The sequence below is a fragment of the Puma concolor genome, chromosome D4, assembly GCF_028749965.1.
Source record: "Puma concolor isolate L17-30 chromosome D4, mPumCon1.1.hap2, whole genome shotgun sequence".
Lineage (NCBI taxonomy): Eukaryota > Metazoa > Chordata > Mammalia > Carnivora > Felidae > Puma > Puma concolor.
In genome coordinates, this window is record NC_141679.1 from 47,776,584 (window position 1) to 47,800,034 (window position 23,451).

Consider the following 23,451-nt stretch of genomic DNA (forward strand, 5'->3'; position numbering starts at 1 on the left):
TATTCATGTAGCTACTTCACCCTCAAGGAGTTAGAATATAACTCCCTACTCTTTGAACACGGCTGTGCAAGGCCACTTTCTTCCAAAACACCCAAAACAGGATGAAAAGAGAGGGGAAAAGAGTAACAGTATAGTAGAGAAACCTGACAAACATTGCCTAAGCCAGGTGATGTTAACATCAAAAGTGATAGATGTATCAATGCATCTATTGAAGAAAACAGATCAATTCTACACAAGGAAGATTCTACAAATTGCCTGACAAGTACACTTCAAAACTTTAAAGTCATCAAAAACAACAAAAAACACTGTTACAGCCAAAAGGAGCCAAAAGAGACATTATGACTAAATGCACTGTGGTATCCTTTTCTGGCTTGGATCCCAGAAAAGATAAGACATTAGGTAAAAGTTATGGAAACTGGAAGAAAGTATTGACTTTGGTTACTAACATGTCAATATCGCTTCACTAATGTGATATTTTTATCATACTAATGTAAGATATTAATAATAAGGGAATCTGGGTATGGGGTAAATGCATGAATCTCTCTGCAATATTTTTTTAGGTGGCTGACATCTTTTTTGCTGGGGCAGGTGCTCAGGAGCTCTTGGTGGGAAGGCCCTCCTTCCTCTTCACCGTCACAGGCTTCTGGCTGCACAGGATGGCACTGGCTCTGCGAACGGCAGGCATGCACAGATCTGGGCCATAACTGTTCTTGTGGATCATGGGCCAGATGCTGCTGAGGGCGGCCCAGGCATTCTTGCTAATGGTGGTCAACACGTTGGAGGTGGCAGGCTTTCGCTGGAGGGTTCTGTGCTTTGTGACCACCACTATACCTTTGCCCTCTGCCCCCAGCCCCACACCCACAGTCTTGCAGTGAATCAGCCCATTGTAGCAGAAGGAGCTGTGAGCTTTAAGGTTAGTGGGCTCAGTGTTGTGTATCTGTTCGTTCCACTTGATCAGAAAGCTGGAGCCGTTCCCCACGAGCACCCATTGCAGGTGGGCAGACATGGCGGCCTCTCCTTTCACTGCACCAGTGTGAGACAGCCTCTCTGTACTACATTCACAATTTTTCTGTAAATACAAAATAAAAGCCTTATTTAAAAATATATCTTAGTTGAGGGGCACATGGGTGGCTCAGTCTGTTAAGCATCCAACTCTTGATTTTGGCTCAGGTCATGATCTCACAGTTTGTGAAACTGAGCCCCCCATCTGGCTCTGTGCTAACAGCACAGAGCCTGCTTGGGATTCTCTCTCTATTCCCTCCCCTAGTTTCTCACTCGCTCTCTCTCTCTCAAAAGAAATACACATTTTTTAAAAATATATTTTTTAGCTGAATCATTATGCTGTACACCTGAAATGAATATACCATTGTATGTTAATCATACTTCAATTAAATATATTGTTACTTTTATGTTAACATACTCTGTTGCTCTTCTCTCTACTTGTCATTATGATGTTTTCTTGGCCAGACATAAGCCTACTTCTCCATCTGACAAAATGCTAAGACATTGCTTCTTAAAGTCATCTTCAACCTCTGCAGACAGTGTCCTTCTTTCTCCTTTTGATGCCATGACAATTACTGCAATGGAATCACGTGCTCACCTCTTCTCACACTAAGCTGAGTCCTCTGTGGCCTCCATCACAGGTCATTATTCCAACACTGTGCTAGCAAAGTGCTGATCACAATGGAAGCACTCAACTAATGTGTGCTGCCTAAATGAAAGATCACGTTAATAATGCTCTTGAATTTTTAAACAAGTTCACATACATTGTTCTGTATGTTCATCTGACCCCCTTGTGTGCTTAGAGACCACTATTTTTTGCCATTTAAAATGAATAAACTGAGACTCAGAGTGGAAGAGATTTGTCCTCATGTACACAATTCAAAAGTGCTGGAAAAGGTATTTATCTCATTTTTACAACTCAACATCTACTTTCCTCTCCCACATAGAGACAAGCTGAGACTCTTCACCGAGGTTTAAGTGCTGGCTCTGTGCACTGCTCTCCTCTCTGATCTTGGGCAAGTCACACAATCTACCTGAACTTCAAAACCCTCACATATCTTAATGGAAACTAATGTTAATTTTTACCTCAGAGTTTTGTGAGGATTAAAGACACAATGCTTGTAAAGTGACACTTGGTAAGAGGACAATAAATTGCAACGACTTTTATTTTTTTCTTTAATATTACTAATAGTATAACTATTTTAGAGCCAACCAATCAGTTTTGCTGGAATAAGAAAGAAAGAAAGAAAGAAAGAAAGAAAGAAAGAAAGAAAGAAAGAAAGAAAAGAAAGAAAGGAAAAAGAAAGAAAGAAAGAAAGAAAGAAAGAAAGAAAGAAAGAAAAGAAAGAAAGGAAAAAGAAAGAAAGAAAGAAAGAAAGAAAGAAAGAAAGAAAGAAAGAAAGAAAAGAAAGAAAAAGGAAGGAAGGAAGGAAGGAAGGAAGGAAGGAAGGAAGGAAGGAAGGAAGGAAGGAAGGGCTACATTCTTTCTATTTGTTCTACTTGGGCCAACACACAAGTCCTTTTTTTTTTAAAGCTACCCTCCCATTTAAAAAAACAAGTCCAATGGCAAAGAACCAGTCTTCTATTGAGATGGGCATTTGGATTGTATGACCTCTAAGATCCTTTCTGCATATACTCCTCCACATTCTTTATTTCCTTTGCAGTCCCCCAAGCATTGTAGCATACAATATCAGAGGTTCAATAAAGGTTGGCTGAGTGAGGCTTTCAAACTCCCAACACAATCACTTTCATGTTGCCAACTTTGATTCAATTTGTGATTTATGGGCATATGGAGTGTTTTGCATCCCAGAGTTTCCTCTTTTGAGTCATGATTTGCAAATGGATATAATAACCCATAAACTGATATCAGCATCAAAACAGATCCATCCAACTCCAGTAATAAATGGCCTCTGGAATGAAAAGACACCAGCCCATTAGGAAGGGCTCAAACAACAAGCAAGGGAGTGTGAACAGCCACCTTCATAAAATCAGAGTTTCTCAGTTCATTCCCCACATTCTGTCCGTTCTAAGACATCGTGTGTGATGAGGGCCTAATGCAATCGGACTCTCACTCTCCTTTGGCAGGCAGGCCTGCAACAATAGACTAAACCTTGGCCCTGCCAACCCCAAACAGGCATGCCAGTCTGCCTCATTCCAGATTTGTGGCTTGTCTCCACAAAGTAATAGTGATTCTCTTGTCTATACCAATTGCAAGCTGCAGATGGGTAGCCTAATGTTGTAATGTCGGACTAAATTCTACACAGATGAACTGGAAAATTTCCTCACTCATTCAGAAATCTGCCAGCCAGCTGTCAGGTCTCCAGGACTCCCTCACTTGCCCAAATCACCAGTGAACAGACGGTGTTCACCACAATGATTAGGCTGTGTTTTTAGTGCAAACTCTTTGCTCCCATCGAAAGATTTAATCCATTTTCTTTCTTCAAAGACTCTGGGAAATGGCCATTGTAATTTTCTTCAGCAGAAGGATTCTTCAAGAAGGCAAAACTGAGAAAACTCCTGAAACCACGTTGGAATCAGAGATAAAAAGTGTGTCTTTGTGAGCTACTCGGTGGCCATGACCCCACTCCATGCCTGATCACTATTCCAAGGTGCCCAGTGGAAGACAAGCTTTTGTGCCAATAGGGATGGGGAATTAGGAAGCAGGTGCCAGCTCACTATGTATTTGACTGTCACCATCAATAAAGGACACAACATAATTTTAGGGAACTCCAAAAGCCAAGACACCACATTTAAATAGCAAAGAAATTAGTGAAAAATGAACCCCAAAGAAGTAAGAAAAGAGGGAAGAATCTATTTCATTTGCATTTATAAAATATGAGAACATTTTACATCCAAAAAAAATGTTGTTTTGGCTCTCACATATTTAAATAAATAAAGAGAACTTAGAAGGATCATCATGAGGGGCACCTGGGTGGCTCAGTCAGTTAAGCGTCTGACTTCCACTCAGGTCATGATCTCGTGGTTTGTGGATTTGAGCCCTGCATCGGGCTCTGTGCTGTCGCTGTCTCTCTCTCTCTCTCTCTCTCTCTCTCTCTCTCAAAAATTATAAATATTAAAAAATCTTTGTCAATACTAAAAATAAAAAAAATTAAAAAAGGATCATCTGTGTATGGACTTTTTAGAGGGCTTTTAGGTTTTTTTTTTATAGAGTTTGTTCCTCCTTTAGCCTTTGATCTGGGTAAAATTAGTTCAAAAACATCTTAGAGTGTCCATTCATAGGGTCCTTCCCTAGGGAGTGTGGATTTTGAAAAATCCCAGAGTTCTTTCTGAATATGTTTCTCTCAGGGCACTTCCTTGTCAATCATTAGTGTAAGTGATTCGATCACACAGACCTTCCCAATGAGCATGAGCTTTGGAGTTAAATAAGCTTCAGTTCAAAAGCTGGCTCTGTCATTTCCAGTGTACAAAAACATTTAGAAACCTATTTAATTTTTCATAGCCTCAATTTCCTGATATTTCAGTCATTGTGAGGTCTCCATGCCTGCTGTCAAGCCACCTGTTAACAACTCCCCAAACACTCCCCTGATAAACTGTATAGAGCCTCCCAATCATACTAAATCTGGCTCCTGCTTTCCCAAGCTACTCTCTTCCTAACACTTCATGTTTGAGGACTCTGGCCTACTTTCTGTTCCCAACATATACAAAGGGATTGCTCTTCTCAAGACCCTCCCATGCCTTGTCTTCTCCACCTGAAACACCTCGCTCCCTGCTCTTTTCAATGCTGATTTTTTTTTCTTACTCTTCAGATTTCATCTGGACTATCACTTCCTCAAAGAGGTCTTCTGAGAGCACTTTATCAAAAACGTCCTCCTGTCATGGTGTCTGTTGGTTCTTTACAGCCCTTTTCAGTTTGCATTTATGTACTTGTCTCGTATTACCTTTCTCCTTCATGGAGGTGAATGGTGTGTCCACCTGGAAGGTTCCTTTCCTCACAATTCCATTGCTTTGACTAATTAGTATTTATCCTTTTTAAGTGACACTACCTGGAATTCCTACACGAGGCTAAGCCCCCTCCCTATGTATTTCCTTAACTCCCTGCACTTTCCTTCTGGAACTCTCTAGATGCTTATAATTACTTGGCCATTGTCTCTCTTAATATACTTATAGGACAGGGTCCAAGTCTATTCTCTACTATGCCCATACTGCTCAATATAGTGCCTAGTACTAGGAGATGCTCAATAAATGTTTATTCCTATATGTCCCCATATATGAATGAATATATGTTACTATTCATTATAAATCCTATGAACACGTTAACTTTCCCCTAGAGTCTTCTTGTTGATGACCCCTTCACATGCAGGTTAAACACATTTCTCTTCAGTTTCTCTTTCTTTACGCCATGACTCTTTTCTACTTCAAAACTATTGTCAAAACCTAGAATTACTGATTTAGACACATTTCCCGGGTGTTAGATTCAAAGAATGTGTAAAATCAGAACAAAGCATAATGTGTAGACTGTGAGGTGAAAACGCCCACCTCATTTACTTTGGGGTTTAGGGTGGGTGAACTATTATATATACATAAGCAGTGACTTAGCAAGTAAGACCCAAATAGTTTGTGGAAGCTTCTGATCATCTGTTTCCTAGTTTTACAGTTACATCTTGTCTTCTTTAGCATTTAGATGTTTCTCCTTTCTTCCTATTCTGCCTCTCCACAGCAGCCTGGTTTTCACTTTCTGTATCTCCTAGCAGTAGACATTTTTCTCAAACATCACACCCAAGATGGTTATATTGGTTTGCACTTCTCTGTGGAATCCCCTGCTCAGAAAATCTCCAATTGGTAAAACTCATACCTCAGGGGATAGTTGTCATATAACCAAATCCGAAACAAGCTGTCAAAGAAATAAGACCATCAAGTGTTCTAGACATGCCAAAAGCAAATAAATACATAAAGGGGTATGCACATCCACAGACTACTGATAGAGTTTTTTTGTTCCTGTTCTGGAGGGCTTCTCATGTTCAAAGTCACCCTCATTCTAAAACTCTGAAAAATGCAGTTAAATAATAAGTTTATATTCTTTTGGCTCATTTTATTATAATAATTAGTAAGAATATTGCAGTAATCCACATTTAGAGGTTTTTTTTTTTTTCTCAAAAAAAAAAAAAAAAAGTATTCTCCTATTTAGTCCCAAACAAAATTAAAGTAACCTAAAATTTGGGAAACTGTATGAAAATCAATCACAGAATTACTATCCAGAGAACCATAGCAATCTTCTAATGGCATGAGTTAATGATCTAAGCATTTGCAGAATTTTAAGATGTCGGGATAATAGGTCAAATTTATTGAAATGAAGCTGAGCCTTGAAATGTTTAAGCTCTGTCAGAAGCATAAAAAACATTGAGGTTTTAGTAACCTTTGAACATAGTATCTCTTTAAGGATTAACAATGTGTAAAATGGTCAAGTAACAACATTCTGGGCTAAACATGAAAGTGTCTGAGAGGTCAGCTGTAGGGAAATACACAGGTCCTACTGATAAAGGACAGTATAGGTTTTGGTTGCTGACTACAGCAATGAACAAACATAGTTCTTTGAAATGCAGGTATTATCTAGGTTACAAAGGGTTAGATAATATTGCAAAGCTAAGTTAATGTTTGCTTTTTTAAAAGACATATTTTCCCTCCTTTCTCTTCCTGTCTTCTGTATCTATCATTTCCATATGGCAAATAACCCTGCCCCTTCAGGTCAAAGAGGCTGGATTTCAATCCTGACAATGTAACATTGTGCAAGGTACTTAAACTCTCTGAACCTCATCAAATAGGGTTAACAGCTGTCTCATAAGGTTTGGGGGTTGAGCAAGGTGAGGTATGCAAAATTCTTGATATAAAGGCTGGCATACATTCAGCGCTCAATAACTATGGGAAAACCTCCATCGTTCACTTGAGGAAAATGGAAAATACACATCTCTTGTTACCTTATGACTTAAAATGTGCCTTCTTGGTCAGTCCTCACAGCACCCGGTTGTATAGACCTGAAATTCCATTATACCAACTGAAAATGTTTTATAGCAGTAGTTCTCAAGACTGAGAAATAAACAGTCACCATTCAAAAGAGGAGGGTGGGAAAAATCATGGACGAACTGAAATCTATTAGTAGTCACCTGAGCACTTAAGTTATACAAAAAATCCATAACTAAAAGTAAAATTCTACCTCTCTTGGCAATCATTTGCAACAGGCAATTGCAAACACATTTGCGGTTTGGGTCACGAATCAAGTGGAAGGTTAACAAACTGGCCATCCAAATAAGCCAGGACAGATTTGTACAAATGTTTAAAATCATTTTGAAAATTGAAACATAAAACTTTTCAGTTCTCAAAGTTTTGGTGGACTCCCTGAAAAGATATTACCATAGATGTCAGTTTGAAAAAGAAAGTTTCATAGTAACAGAACTTTGTGTTTTTCTAAAAAGCAGATTTAAGTCTTCAGAGGCTAGATGTGAAACTGAGGTATGTGTCTTTATCCCTATTTAAAATGCACTTTAGGGGTGCCTGGGTGGCTCAGTTGGTTAAGTGACCGACTCTTGACTTCAGCTCAGGTCATGATCTTACAGTTCATGGTATTGAGCCCCACATTAGGCTCTGCTCTGATAGCACAGAGCCTGCTTGGGATTCTCTCTCTTCCTCTCTCTCTGCCCCCCCCCCCCAACTTCTCTCTCTCTCTCTCTCTCAAAGTAAATAAATTTAAAGAAAATTTAAATGCACTTTAATCCAAGTAAACATTGGTGCTTTGATGAAAGCAGGATAAAAGGAATTATGAAAACACAACTCACTCTATACTTTCTTCCTATTTTTGAATCTATGTTGTGTTGCCTTCTCTCACTCATTGTTTGGGAATTTGGGTATCCAGGGTCCTAATCAATGCTATGCAGCTAAACCAGGACTGTGATGGAATATACTCGGCCACATGTAAGGAAATAGGGAGTATTTCCCTTCCTCTGATGGTAGGTACATGATCCTCATGGGAACTCTCCTAGCACATTGTGCTTACTTAGCAGGGTATTTATATTAAGGATAAGAGCTATCTTCTATTACAGCATTCTGACACAGGGCTTAAGGGTTCAATAAGTATTCAAAAAATGAAGGAACAATAAGTGGCTAATTTATATTTAATAAAAGGTAGCTATCAATTCAGCTTATCCCATTTAATGCCATATCATTTACCTTCTAATAAAGAATGTTTTAAAAATAACAGAAACAGGGGCACCTGGAGGAAACTCATTCAGTTAAGCATCCGACTTCAGCTCAGGTCATGGTCTTGAGGTTTGTGAGTTCGAGCCTTTCGTCAGGCTCTGTGCTGACAGTTCAGAGCCTGAAGCCTCTTTCAGGTTCTGTGTCTCCCTCTCTCTCTGCCCCTCCCATGCTCATGCTCTCTCTCTGTCTCTCAATAGTCAATAAACATTAAAAAATATTTTTTAATAGCAGAAATAGACCCCTAAATACAGCGAAACACTGACAGTTGTCAGAGAGGTGGGCAAAATGGGTGAAGGGGAGTGGGAGGTACAGGCTTCCAGTTATGGAATGAATAAATCATGGGGATAAAAAGTACAGAACAGGGAATATCATCAATGATATTGCAATAACGTTGTATAGTGACAGATGGTAGTTACACTTATGGTGAGTACAGCATAATTTAAAGACTTGTCCAATTACTATGTTGTACACCTGAGATTAATATAACATTATGTGTCAACTGTACTCAAATAAAAAGAATATTTACTTCCTGCCCCCTACACAAACACACACCCCCCGCTGATATACTGTGGCTCCTCACCTTATAAGGGCAAACAAAACTGGCCCATAGATCTTTTGTCTCACCACATGGGTTGAAAAAATTGAAGAATTTGAGATCCATTGCCCTATCAGAGGAGCATGAACACATGTGATTGCAACAGTATCATCTAGCTGTTTATTTTGACCAAAGGTTATTTCCTCTAAATTGGATAAGGGTTAAAATTAATTACAGACATCTTATAGCTGAGTGGCTCAGTTATCACTGCCTGGAATGATCCTTATGTCCTGATGTCTATCAATACATGCAAACCACCCATCAAGTCACTAATTGGCATGCTCTGAAGAAGTCTCTGGAGAAAAGCTAAGACTGAGCACATCCTAGCTTCAGGGTACTCTTGAAGCACGCTTTCCCTGGAGATCAGAGCTGTCAAGAGGCACGTTGATCATGGGAGACCATTAAAGCTCCTCCTCACTTTTGAGATGTCAGGATTTTAACAGAAACACGGTATTGTACTAAATCCGATGTCATCTTCTTGATACTTATGAGGAAGCAAAATAAAATGGGCAATTAAAAATCTATGAAGGTCGATTGATTTTCTCTACTAGCAATTATGCCTTATAATTGTTTGCTAAAAGAGGAATTGGCATTTTACAAAGCCAACAATTGGCTGGGATTTTGTGCTTACTGAACCTCTGTGGGTTTAGAGTTTGGGTTTGGATAAAAACCAAGAGTTGAGCAGCATTTGAGAAGCTTCTCCCAAGCCTTTCATCCAGAAGCTGGCTGGGGAGCTCACGAGGTTTCTGACATTTCCCCCATTCCAACCAGGCCGGAACCCCACTGTAATCAAAATTCACAATGTTCCAGAACCTCGACTTTGGTCCTCATTAAAAACCCTACAGACAAAAGAGTCCAGGAGGCCTGCTAGCCAAACCTTTTCACACAGCAGGGAAGGTTTGCTTTCGGTTTTATTTTTAAGTTAGCAGACTAGGTCAGGACTCATTCTGAAAGCTGATGAAAGACCCGGAGCCCACGTTTCATCTTCTGATTAATCCAAAATTAAACAATTCAGAGATTTTGATCACTTAGTCTTTTTTTTTTTTTTTTAACATATGTGACAGATAATAAATAGCCATCTCTAGTACACATAGCAGGACACATTGTGTCTGCCTGCAGGCTCTTGATGGACCATTCTTTGGATTATTCCAAGATCAGATAGTAAATCACAATTTCCTTTTAAAGCACTGTTACAATTCTCACCTCTTATTGAAACCAAAATGTGTGTATTCAGCTACTTAGACATGACTTACCTGCTGCTCATGTTCCCAGTAATAATCTATCTTACTCTTTAAAAACACTTCTGATAAAGCGGGTATGTGATTTATGTAAGCCTTGCAGTACATGAAAGGGGGACGGGATTAGACACATATTGCGAGGCTCATTTGAGTTAAACATAAATCTTTAACTCAATTGAGTCGCAATGGAGTTAAACATAAATCTTTGGAGAATAACAAAGTATTTGGCATTTTCCAATTTTTTTTTTCTTCCTACACAAAGGCTTGAAAATTAGCAGGCTTTAAAAATAATAAATAATCAACCCAACAGGAAGTGAATGGGAAGCCCAACACACCAAGCAAGATCATGGGTGTTTCAGAGATAAATAACTGGCCCTTCCACATGCAGGGCCTGTCACCACCCTATTCACTTGACTTTAACAACCCCACCTTTTGTGACCACCTCAGTCCTCATCCACTCTGGTCCCTTGACCAGCTCCCAACCCCACATCTCAGCGCAGTGAGGAACATATCAGGTCCCCGGAAGACCTGTATAACTCATCATGCACTGCGATTATTTGCTTCCTTGAATGTCTTCCTCACAGACTGTGATCTCCTCAAGGACTAGGACTTAATTGTCTTCACATCCCAGCGTAAAGCAGAGGACCCAGCATATTTATTTGCATACGCATTTGTTTATTTACGCTTTGACTCTTTGCAAAAGGATATTTTGAAGTGCTTTATAGAACAGAGGTGTTTCTAATTCAAAGGAATAAAAGATCAATCCATAAATACAATAGGGCACAGTAAAACTAAGAGGCGATTAGCGGTGTGCCCAGCAGTTGCCAGAGTTTATCAGTCAGGGTCTCAGCAGGAATCTGATGGCACATTCAAATTGAATCCATTAAGGAGAGGTTAATAAAGGGACTATTTGCAAAGGTGCCGGAAGGATTTAAGAAATGGAAAAAGTGGGTAGTGGAGTGCCTCTGGGAAAATAACCAAAAAACCTCCACCAGGAATTTTTTTACTACTCTAGACCTGAAAAGCAAGGTGAGGGAGTGGTTACTGGTACCCAGAGAAAGAACTGAACAGGGACGGGCCACCTGGTAGGAGCTGTGGACTTACAAAAGGAGGCCGCTAACCTTCAGTGTCCTAACCTGCAGAGAGCTCAGGGAATAAGTACCTAGTTTCATTCTCTTCTTGCCTTTAGATCTCTTTCTGATACCTCTCATGGACCAAATCTAATGGAAACCAGAGGGCAGAGAATCCCCTTGATACAGTCCATATGGGTCAGGTTCCAGAGCCCAGAGCAGTGTGCAGAAAAGAGGGGTAAGGAGAAGCCATCAACACATAGCAGAAGCTTGTAAATTCAGTTATAGGCATATTATCAACCAGACAGAACAAAATTAGAAATAAATTAGTTCCGAAACTCAGAGCCTTTATCAGTAATAGCATATCAGTGGTTTGTGAAAAGGCACAGAGGCCTGAGAAAAAAAATCTCCCATGGTATTAACGCCAGAGAGTGACTTTCACAGACTTCCTTCTGGTAGCATGCCTTGAGGCACACCCAGGGCCCAGTACACACAGCTGTGGAGAAGAAATTCTACAAGGTCACAATAATGGGTTATAAACCTACCAGGCTCACAGCCTGATGATCCAGGGGTAAATTTTAAGGAACTTCAAGGAAATGTCAAACTGATTATCTTTTATGTAATTCTGTAAGAATATCAGTCATTTCTTTTTAACAAAGATTTTGATAAAAGTTGAGCAGCAGACAATTAATATTCTTTGGCAAAAACAAGGATTAGGTATGAATGATAAAGCTTCAGACTTCATTAATCAAATGAATGGAAGATAGGGCCAGTCCCTTTCGTGAAATTTAAGGTGCCTACCCGATATGCATCAGAGTAGATGCCCAACACACGCAGGCACACAGAGTCAAGATAGTTCTAGACTCTCTGAAAGACTCAATAAACATTTGATTTAAAAAACAGAAAAGGGGCACTTGGATGGCTAAGTCCAGTTGAACATCCGACTCTTGGTTTCGGTTCAGGTCACAAACTCGTGACCCATGAGATCGAGTCCCGCACTGGGCTCCAGGCTGTCAGTGCAGATTCCCTCTCTCCCTCTCTCTCTCTGCCCCTCCTGCCCTCTCTCTCTCTCTCTCTCGCTCAAAATAAATAAAGAAACTTAAAAAAAAAAAAAAAGCATAAATTGAAACATGCAGAAAATGAGGACATACACCCAGGTTGTGTTTTCTTCATCTTTGCTACCAAGTAGACCCCAAAAGGAAAGTGTTTTCTTCTCCTCAGTATATTGACAGAAACTAGTTATTTCATTCCTTGTTATAATAAAAAGAACTAATGGCCCTTCTGATGTTCTAATCATCATCACTAACAGTTTTAAATTGCCACTAAGTATTAAAATTTATTCCATCACTGAATTCCCTCATTGCTTCATCCCTGTTAAGGCCAGCCATAACCTCTGGGCCACTAATCCAAAGGACTTCTTAGCAGCTCTAGACACAATAGACTTTGCCCTCCTTTTGAAACACACTTTTTGCATGGCTTCTGCAATACAATTCTCTTGGTTTCCTTCCTTCTGTGTGTTTCTCATTATTCCTTTACCAGTTCATTGACCACCTGCTAGTCAACAGCTGTGGGGAGTCCTCAGGACTGTCCCTAGCTCTTTCCTCATCTTACTTGAGGGTCTCTACCTAGGTGAATGTATTTACATCTATTGCTTTAATATATCCACCTATCTGCAGACAATGCCCAGATTTATATCAATATTCCAGTCTTCATCTCTAAGTTCCAGAACCATTTTTCCAACTTCCTATTTGACATCATATCTACAATGTCTCAAAGCCCTCTTAAGTTCAACCTGTCCAAAGAAAAGCTTGTTATTTTCCTCCCAAATTTCATCCTCTTCCTACCATCTGCTGGCAGGAAAATGATAGAAAAAAATCATTCATTTGCTTACCAATACGAGGGCCTCATTTTGTGACTCACCACCCACAACCAGTCATGAGCAGATCCTGTTGACTTTGTAGCTAAATGCCTCTCATATCCATGCATTTTTCTCTATTTAAATGACAAACTTAGTCCTTGTAATCACAATTTTTCTCTCAGACTTTTTTGCAGCAACATATAACTTGGCTACATGTACTTCTACTCACCATCAGCTATGCTCATCTAATCTATTCTCCATCTCACAGACATGTCCAAATGAGTGGTATTTTTTAAGTGCCAATATAATCATGTCCTCTTTCTACTTAAAAGAGATCAGTGGTTTCTTATTTAACTTATGACAGACAAAAACCTTAGGATGGTCTTCAATGTTTTCCATGCATGTCCTGATCTCTCTCTCCAGCTTCATGTAGCATGCCTTTTTTCCTCAACGTCATCACTTGGAAGACATGGACATTTTGCAATTCATCACACTTGCTGGGTTCATACCTAGGACATTGGCACAAGCTATTTGCTTCGAATGGAATGTGTTTCTCTCTCTCTCTCTCTCTCTTCTACTGAGTAACCACTCATCATCCTTCAGATTTTTTTCCATGTATCACTTCTTCAGAGATATCTATTTTAACTCCCGGATGAGGCCAAATGCCCCCATTCTAAACTCCTATGAAATGACATACCTATCTTGTAGAGCATGTCTTAGCCATAATTTTATATTTTCTACATAATTATTGGGCTCAATATCTATCCTCCCTAGTAGATAGTAAGCTATACAGGAGGGTGAGCAATGTTCTTTCTGTTCACTACTGCATCTTTAGCACCTAACACAGCACCTCAAATAATGTAGGTGTTTCTAGACAAGGCACTAGTTTACCAGCAGTGTGCTAGGTGCTATTTTTTTTTTTTTTTTAATTTTAGAGAGACAGAGAGCGTGAGCAGGGAAGAGGGTCAGAGGAAGAGAGAGAGAGTGCAGAGCCTGGCATGGGGCTTGATTCCACAGCCCTGGGATCATGATCTGAGCCAAATCAAGACTCAGATGCTTAACCAACTGAGGCACCCAGGTGCCCAGCTAGGTGCTATTGATAAAACATTAAAGAAGATGAACTTTTCTCTTTGCTGATAGAGCTTCTAACCTTGTGTAAGAGAAAGGTAATCAGTAGGTATGCACAAAGCAATGTGTGGTAGGGGTTAAAACAGGAGAGGTTCCAGGGAAAACCAAGCTGCAGAGGGTTCTGGAAGCCTTCCCAGAAACAAAAGACGTAAATAACAGTGATATGTAGGCACTTGATGTATTAACGTATGTGCTAATGTATTATGTTATGTGTAAATGTATTATGTATTAATTCACACTGATCTTCATCTAAGAGGGGGCAAATAAGGAAACTGAGGAGCAAAGAAGGTATGTGACTTGCCAAGTTTGCTCAGCTAATTAGAAGGAGAGCTGGATTCAAACCTAGACAGTCTGGCTCCTACTTCTGTGTTCTTAACTCACATTGCATTAAGTTTTTGAGTTGCCTAGTCAAAAAAGAGTCAAGAGACAGGCAGGGTTCCAAACAAAGGGTAAAGCAAAAACAAAGACTGAGCAAAAAAGAACTCTAAGCTTTAGAGAAACTGATTGATCAGATTGCATTTTTAGAAAGAAAAAAAGAAAAAAAAATCACTAGCTATAATACGGAGACTGGATTTGGAGCAAGGCAAGGCCTATAACAGTTTACCCTTTTCCCACATCCACCATTAAAATCCTCTGGTGGCACAAAAACAGACACATAGACCAATGGAATAGAATAGAAACCCCAGAACTAGACCCACAAACGTATGGCCAACTCATCTTTGACAAAGCAGGAAAGAACATCCAATGGAAAAAAGACAGTCTCTTTAACAAATGGTGCTGGGAGAACTGGACAGCAACATGCAGAAGGTTGAAACTAGACCACTTTCTCACACCATTCACAAAAATAAACTCAAAATGGATAAAGGACCTGAATGTGAGACAGGAAACCATCAAAACCTTAGAGGAGAAAGCAGGAAAAGACCTCTCTGACCTCAGCCATAGCAATCTCTTCCTCGACACATCCCCAAAGGCAAGGGAATTAAAAGCAAAAGTGAATTCCTGGGACCTTATGAAGATAAAAAGCTTCTGCACAGCAAAGGAAACAACCAACAAAACTAAAAGGCAACCAACGGAATGGGAAAAGATATTTGCAAATGACATATCGGACAAAGGGCTAGTATCCAAAATCTATAAAGAGCTCACCAAACTCCACACCCGAAAAGCAAATAACCCAGTGAAGAAATGGGCAGAAAACATGAATAGACACTTCTCTAAAGAAGACATCCGGATGGCCAACAGGCACATGAAAAGATGTTCAGCGTCGCTCCTTATCAGGGAAATACAAATCAAAACCACACTCAGATATCACCTCACGCCAGTCAGAGTGGCCAAAATGAACAAATCAGGAGACTATAGATGCTGGAGAGGATGTGGAGAAACAGGAACCCTCTTGCACTGTTGGTGGGAATGCAAATTGGTGCAGCCGCTCTGGAAAGCAGTGTGGAGGTTCCTCAGAAAATTAAAAATAGACCTACCCTATGACCCAGCAATAGCACTGCTAGGAATTTATCCAAGGGACACAGGAGTACTGATGCATAGGGGCACTTGTACCCCAATGTTCATAGCAGCACTCTCAACAATAGCCAAATTATGGAAAGAGCCTAAATGTCCATCAACTGATGAATGGATAAAGAAATTGTGGTTTATATACACAATGGAGTACTACGTGGCAATGAGAAAAAATGAAATATGGCCTTTTGTAGCAACGTGGATGGAACTGGAGAGTGTGATGCTAAGTGAAATAAGCCATACAGAGAAAGACAGATACCATATGGTTTCACTCTTATGTGGATCCTGAGAAACTTAAGAGAAACCCATGGGGGAGGGGAACAAAAAAAAAAAAAAAAAAAGAGGTTAGAGTGGGAGAGAGCCAAAGCATAAGAGACTGTTGAGAACTGAGAACAAACTAAGGGTTGATGGGGGGTGGGAGGGAGGAGAGGGTGGGTGATGGGTACTGAGGAGGGCACCTTTTGGGATGAGCACTGGGTGTTGTATGGAAACCAATTTGACAATAAATTTCATATATAAATAAAAAAAAAATCCTCTGGGACATGTGTTCCTTGGAAGACCATAAGTGAATACTGCTCTATCCAAACCAGGCACTGAATGAAGGTTTGATTCGCTATGTGGGTCATCACCTCTTATCAAGACCACAAACGGAAGACTATGTTGAAGTAAGCATTTTACAAGTATACATGCTTTGGCCCAAAGAGGGATTCTGACTCGGTTCAGAACAAATTCATTCCCAGAAAGTTCACCTAACTTCAATGTTCCAGAACTTGAAAGAACTTTTATCCTATCAAGTCTATGTGTAACAATGAGGAAATATAAAAGGACAATTACTACTAACCACTTCCTCTGGGGAAAAAAAAAATTCAAAAGGGACATAGTTAAAAAAAAAAAATAGTAAGCTGGTTTTTCCTCCTCATATCTTTGAAGGGATGTGCTGGGAAAGAGGGTGGCAATGCTAGATCAGGCATTTTTGCACATATTATCCACAGGGAAATCTAAATCTATAACCATCATCATAAAATGAAACAAGAAGCAAATCAGAAAGGAATGAATGAAGGGCAAGTGATAGCCAAGGGGTTTACAATAATCAATTATTAAAATGCCTTAAAAGAGCAAAGAAAATGCTTATCAGATCAGCAAAGCACCTTTTAATAAATAATATGATTTGGGTTTAATTAATGGCCTAATTACGGTTTTACCCAATAGGCTTAAATGTTCCAAAGGAACAGTTTGAGTCTCTTTGGTAGATAATCTGTGTTTTAAAAAATGTTCTAATTACATATTTGCTTGAGTAAATAATGTGAATTTTACAAAACTGCCTAATGATATATTTATGTGACTATATTTACCCAAATGGCCTCTCATTCTGTACTAATGGACCAGGGTTTACTGCTCCAGAGAGACATGGAAACGTGGGATGGCTCCAGCCTTCACCCTAGCACCCCTCTTATTCTCACACCGTTCTCACTCTCTCTCACCCCAAAACACACCACAGCAAGCGTATGACCCACTTATTCATCATCAATTTAAACAGGGAAAAAAATGTTTTCCTCAGCCTTTTGTGTAAACACATTCTGCAGAAAGGGTGCAGACTTGAAAAATGAGTAGTAATACTGTATTAATACTCCACTAAAGAGGATAATGAGACTGTAACCAAGACAGGACGTTCAAGGTTTAAGGAGCTGCATAATGTATTCTGTTGTTTATATAGGGTCTTATGATGCCTTACAAAAATCCAACTCTATGTGTTAGAACCCATAGAATGCTATGACTTAACACCACATATTGATCCATATTGGGTAACAGAGAAGTCCTAGAGAAACTGAGTGTGGATCTCCCAGCTTTACGATCGATGGTGCATGTCCGTTCATGAGTTGTAAGTCACATTCACATGTTCAAAGATACAGATCTAAACAACCCAGCATCTATCTACTCATAAAATTGGATGAAGAAACAAAGTTCCATCTCACAGTTTTCTCATAAAATCTCACTCTTAGTAGACATTTACTGTTCAAAATTAGGTGACACTTGATTCTGTAAACAAGTAAACGTGACCCAGGGAAGGAAACACAGCATTTACATTTCCAGTCATTTTCCGAACAAGATGAGATGATTTACCAAAATACATACAAAAAAATAAAAAAAAAAAGAATATAATAAATGGTTGAGAGAACAAGGGACTAAGGACAAATAGGTGAGAGAATAGAATCAAGGAATAAGATTAGCATCCCATTTCAAGCACGCAGTAAGAGCCTACAGGCCATAAGCTTCCGAGAGGCCAAAGCAGAGCAAGAAACATTTGCACAAGTCAATCAAGTCAGATAATCAGCAGGATTCTAAAATAATCTCTCTTATGCTTCTCATAAACGGGACACCTTGTATGCACAATCTTTTCAACCACACCTCAATAGAGGATAGGAAGTTTCCTATGACTGTGAGTTACCATTTAGGTCAAGGACGGCATCCCATACTTTGAAAAATGGAATGATAGCAAATGTAACATTGACTGTGCTGATCACAGTGGGATCCCTCTTGGATGATTCAGAAGGCATTCCAATAATTGCAGGGACTCAGGGCCCTCATTATAGGCACTAATTGTATTTTACTATAATTGGGCAAAATTGCTGCTTAATTGAGAGTTCAACTGATACAGTGCCAGATGAACTAATTTTCACCTTAATAAATGTGTAATTACTTATTGAAATTTTGAATCCCACTGTTGACGCCCTCATACACTACTTCTTACTCTGGGCACCACCTCACAGAGTTCAGACAGATGATCCCATTGCTCAGACCATAAGACTTGTGATTCTGAACTGTGGAGTCAAGGTATCCACAGCATGGAGCCCAGAGCACCCCAGTCCATGCATCTCTTCCCTCCAGTCCGGCAGCACGAGGCTGTTTGCCCGCAGGACAGCAGCAGTGGCTCCATCTGTTTACTCTGGCCTCTTTTGCTTGGATCAAGTAGGAAATGGAAGGCACTCATCTGAATTTTTCAAAAACTTTGCAGTAATTGAAAAGAGAAGGTGACAAAGAGGTGGGGGGAGCTGTTTGGCAACTTAATTATACTGGCCACTCCGTGGGCTGCATAATAAGGCAAAGGCGTATTTTTGAAATAGTACCACGCGCAGAGCAAACCATAACTCCAAGCACTTTGTAAAGGAGCCCATCCACTCAAGTAGTCATTTATAATTAGGATGTGAAGCTCGGCCCTGCAGTCATTTATTATTGAAATTGCCTTAAGGTGATCTCCCAAACAACTTCATCTCTTGATTTACCTCCTCCTCCTCCCCTTTCTAAAAGCAGCAAATGGAATACACGGGATTAGTCTCTTAGGAGCAAATAAGCAGAGATGAAATGCAGCCAGGAGCTAATGCTTGGCAGCGCCCAGAAGGGAGGTGCCAAGAGGACATGGGTGGATCATGGGAGAATTGATTGGAAAGATTCTCTGTTCCCAGAAGAGAGCAGGCTTCAATGGTTTCTCTCAAGTTTTATTGCACATTAGCAGAACCATATGCTCTGCTCGTGTGGGCAGCACCTGGGTTGGGGGGGGGTGGCGGGCGGGAGCCCATCAGCATCAGACTGAAATGCAGAGTTGAGAAGTTTCTGTTTAGAAAATGAGCTCTAGAATGGCTGCAGAAGGTGCACCTGTCCTCAGCCTCCACATAATATATTTCTTCACGTGGCATCTATTCAAGTTGGGTTTTTTCCATTCCATGTCCACCAAGAGAAGAAAAAAAAAAGCAACTTTCTATTACTCTGAAACACACAGAGAAAAGATTCTATCTTTTTAAGAGGATGGCAGGTAGTTGGAGGGAGGGGGGAAAGGCAAGAAGAGAATGTTCTTTTCAAGACTTGAAATCAATATGTCTTATCAAACCCAAATCAAATTGTATACGCCAAAGTCATTACACCCAGAGCCTACTTTTTAGGAATAAATATTTTGCCCTAGGATTAAATCCCATTATGTCACAGAGGCTGAGTTTCTTCAGCCAACTGGAAAAACTGTGACACGTAAGACCTGATAGCATCTATGTACAGTGGGAGATGCAGGAACCATAGAATCTCCAAGTTTAAATGAGAAACCCCGCCATTTTTTTGTGTCCTAGCTTGGAACTTTGCCACTTTAGGCTGCTCTGGATGGGAAAACTCTATTTGGAATAAGTCATATTTGTCTCCAGGGCCTGGCCTGGCCCCTGCTCTCTGCTCAGTGCACCCCCACTGCTTCTACTGTGCTATCACATAGTGTTCCCAGCTCACCCGCTTTGAAGCCCATCCTCTTAAACCGCTCTTCCTTGCATTATCCCACACTGTAGTCTTTTCTGGCTTCTTGGTTTTTTTTTTGTTTGTTTGTTTTAAAAAAAAAATTTTTTTTTTCAATGTGTATTTATTTTTGGGACAGAGAGAGACAGAGCATGAACGGGGGAGGGGCAGAGAGAGAGGGAGACACAGAATCGGAAACAGGCTCCAGGCTCTGAGCCATCAGCCCAGAGCCTGACGCGGGGCTCGAACTCACGGACCGCGAGATCGTGACCTGGCTGAAGTCGGACGCTTAACCGACTGCGCCACCCAGGCGTCCCTCTGGCTTCTTGTTCACCAAACGTTGCTGTTTCATTTGCTACTTTCTCAAAAAATTGGTGACAAATGAGGGAGTTTTACTCAATACTGAGATGAAATGTGAATGTGTTACACCCTCCAAAAAGCAGATTTATAGTTAACAGAGGCCTCGATGGCTCAGCTCACAGAAGAGTCTTTGGTAGAACTTTAGGAAACACGGCAGTACGGGAGGAAAATGATCTGTCAAGTCATGTCTTTCAGCCTACTCAAGCAAATCACACTTTATCAGTTAGGGTGGATCTGCCTGCCAGTAACTTAAATTCTGACTTGAAAGGACAAAATAATGGGGATATTTACTATCCCATGTAAGAAGCCCTGAGCACTAAACAGGTGTAAGGCTGTCCCATCTCTCTGTGTGCCCAACTCAGCCTGTCCCCCAACTGGTCCCAGCTAAACTTAGCTTATGTTGCCAAGATGCCAACCATAGTTAGAGGCATCCCACAAAGACACAACCACATCCAGAAGAAAAGCAAACATCGTGTTCTATATATCTATCAGAGAGAAAACATTTTATAATTGCTCACCAGCGATCTTCTCACGTGTCACTAGCTACCATAAGTTCCTATGCTCCTTCCTAACCCGGTCATGGTCAAGGGCAATGTGTAAATTATGCCTGGCTTAGACTACTCATACACTCTTTTAGTCACTGAGGAGAAGGCAGGACCTCCCAAACCAAAATCTAGATTCCTTACATATTGAACCCAGGAAAACTTAAATGTCAGTCTGGTCTTATATCTTTAACACACTTTGGTTTAAATTCATGTTCTTCTTTCTGCAAAAGGTTCTGCCATGCTTTGAGCTGTAGGGATCTCAGTATAAGAAAAAGAAGAGAAAGAAAAGAAGAATTAAGAGATAAGGCAAAAACAGTGGCATCTGAATGCTAGACCCCGAACAGGGTCCAGAAGGTTTTATTACATGACTGCCAGTTTCCCATAACCATTAGCCTTCACAATAACTGAAAACTCGGAAGCAAATGGGTGTGGCAGACCACAGAAATCAAATTAGGAGCCGGGGAGTACAAACCTGGGAGGGGTTGCCCATGGCCAACTGCGTTGGTGATGTAGGAACCGGAAGTAATATTGTACAGACAAGTCAAAAGCACCAACCACAGTGGACATGGTATTCTTCCGGAAGTCAAGACAACTAGAAAAATATACCTTAAGCCTTTGTTTTATTGATCCAAAGTGAAGAAAACCTGCCACGTCCATGGCTCCAAATGTCAAGTCTACCTTTAAGTGAATTCCAATGATTAAAAAGTGAAATGAAACTTGAAGCTTTTTCTGAAAAGTAAGTTCTACAGGCAAACAGGGTAGAGGAAGGGTAGGCACTCTGCCCCACATGTGCTCATCTGCTAACAAACCTCATAGTACTAGGACCTATATGACGTGGCATTTCACAGAATGGCTTGTCCTGTGAAGAATATGGTCTAAACTTATCCTAAATAGGGGCAAGATCTTCCTCATCTTTACAGCATTCCCTAGTGCTTGGAATAGTGCTAATTACTAATTACCAGCTATTAATCTAAATTTATGAAAAAACCAATTGCTTGGTTTGAAAAACTGTTGAATACCCTTGAGTTGTTTACAGTGCGTTCTATGTAACAATATAGGGAAGAGACATGTCTCAAAAGTTTCTGTGAAATATGTTAAAGCAGAAATTTTAAATGCTTAATATTTCATCCTTTACTAATTAAAAAACCAAGATTGCCAGAATCACAGTCGTGCAATAGTCGTGTATTTATCATCGTGAAATAGCAAGACATACCAGTATATTAACAATTCTGGATGAGAGGGTCACTTCCAGAAGTCAGGTTTCATATACTAGTGTACTGAGACCTATCTGTGTAAGCCAAGAGGGGTCTCCCTCAGGAGCCAACACTGGAGCTGTGGCTTGACAGCTCTTCACCTTCACAATAGCCAAGAGCCAAAAGGACAAACCAGAACTCCTGTGCTATTGTCACAGTATCACTGCTTGTCCAGGTAACACCAAGTGATATAAAGGAAAACTTGTAGCAAAAGAACACAACATTTTACCCAGTGGATTTCTGAACCATTACATCCTAGCGGTTGGGTAAGTATTCATCCTTCCCTACTGATTTTGACAAACAATATTGTCTCCTGTAAAATACAGGTATAAGATGGACGTTTAGGGATCTTGCTGAGTGAGCATCGCCAAACCAACTAAAACTTGCCTTGAGCTTTCCTTGAGGAACTGCCTTACTTAACTAATGGCCGCCCTTCCTAGAAACCATGTCCAGCATCCATCTATATTAAATAATGTGAAGTAAAAAGTGTTTCCCTTTGCTTTATCCTGCCCAAAAGTGCCTGAAATTCTGGCCATTAGTATCACTCAAATGATTCAAGTAAACAACTAGGGAGCACTCACTATATAAGGGTAATACATTGATGAATTGTGAGAAAGTAAAAAAAGAAAAACAGACACAATCTCTACTTTATAGAGTATATAACCCACTATGGGAAAGGATGAATATGGAAATTACTGTAATTTCAGTATATGCCAATAGAAGAGAGCAAAGAATATAGTAGGGAGGATGAGAGCTAAAAGAGATATCATCCAATTGGGAAAACTAATTGGAAAAGCAACTGGGAAAACTCTTAGTCAAAAGTGTATGTGAAAAGAATCTGACAAGATAGATTTTTAACAGAAGAAATAGTGATAGCATATAAATAAGACCGACACATGTGTCAAAGCAGAGAGACCTCTCCTTTGTCTATACACTTCTTTCAAAGTGGGCAATCCAAAATGGTTACAACTTAACCCAAGGACGCTGTAGCGAACAGCTGGCAGACAACAGGATTCAGAGGAAAGAAGATAATTGACAGGGAGGTTTCAATGGTCAAGAGAAGCGCTTAAAAGGTCCGGAACACGTGGTACAACAGGCAGATCCTGAAGCTTCTGGGGGCAGCATGAGCTCACTGGTCAGTGAGACGGGCGATCCCAAAATGAGTTTTGTCTTGTTTGCCATTTATTCTTGGGCAGCCTCTAACCTCAACGTGCATTAATCTGCCTTGACAAAGCAAAAAGAAAATAAATCCAATGATGCACTTTGCTTGAGAATGTGGAATCTATATTGAGGCCAACCTCAGGGAAACAGGAAATCAGAGTGAAGGTTACAGCTCTGACAGTGACCTGGGCCGGCTGAGCTTTCATTCCTTTCTAGGTCACACTGACATGAAGCCCAGAGACAGCTTTGAAATCTGC

At 40.3% G+C, this 23,451-nt stretch overlaps 1 pseudogene; it reads right to left on the bottom strand.

Annotated features, from left to right (window-relative positions):
• Positions 1-528: 528 nt before the first annotated feature.
• LOC112848890 (large ribosomal subunit protein eL28 pseudogene) lies at positions 529-1,062 on the bottom strand (annotated as a pseudogene).
• Between the last annotated feature and the right edge of the window lie 22,389 nt (positions 1,063-23,451).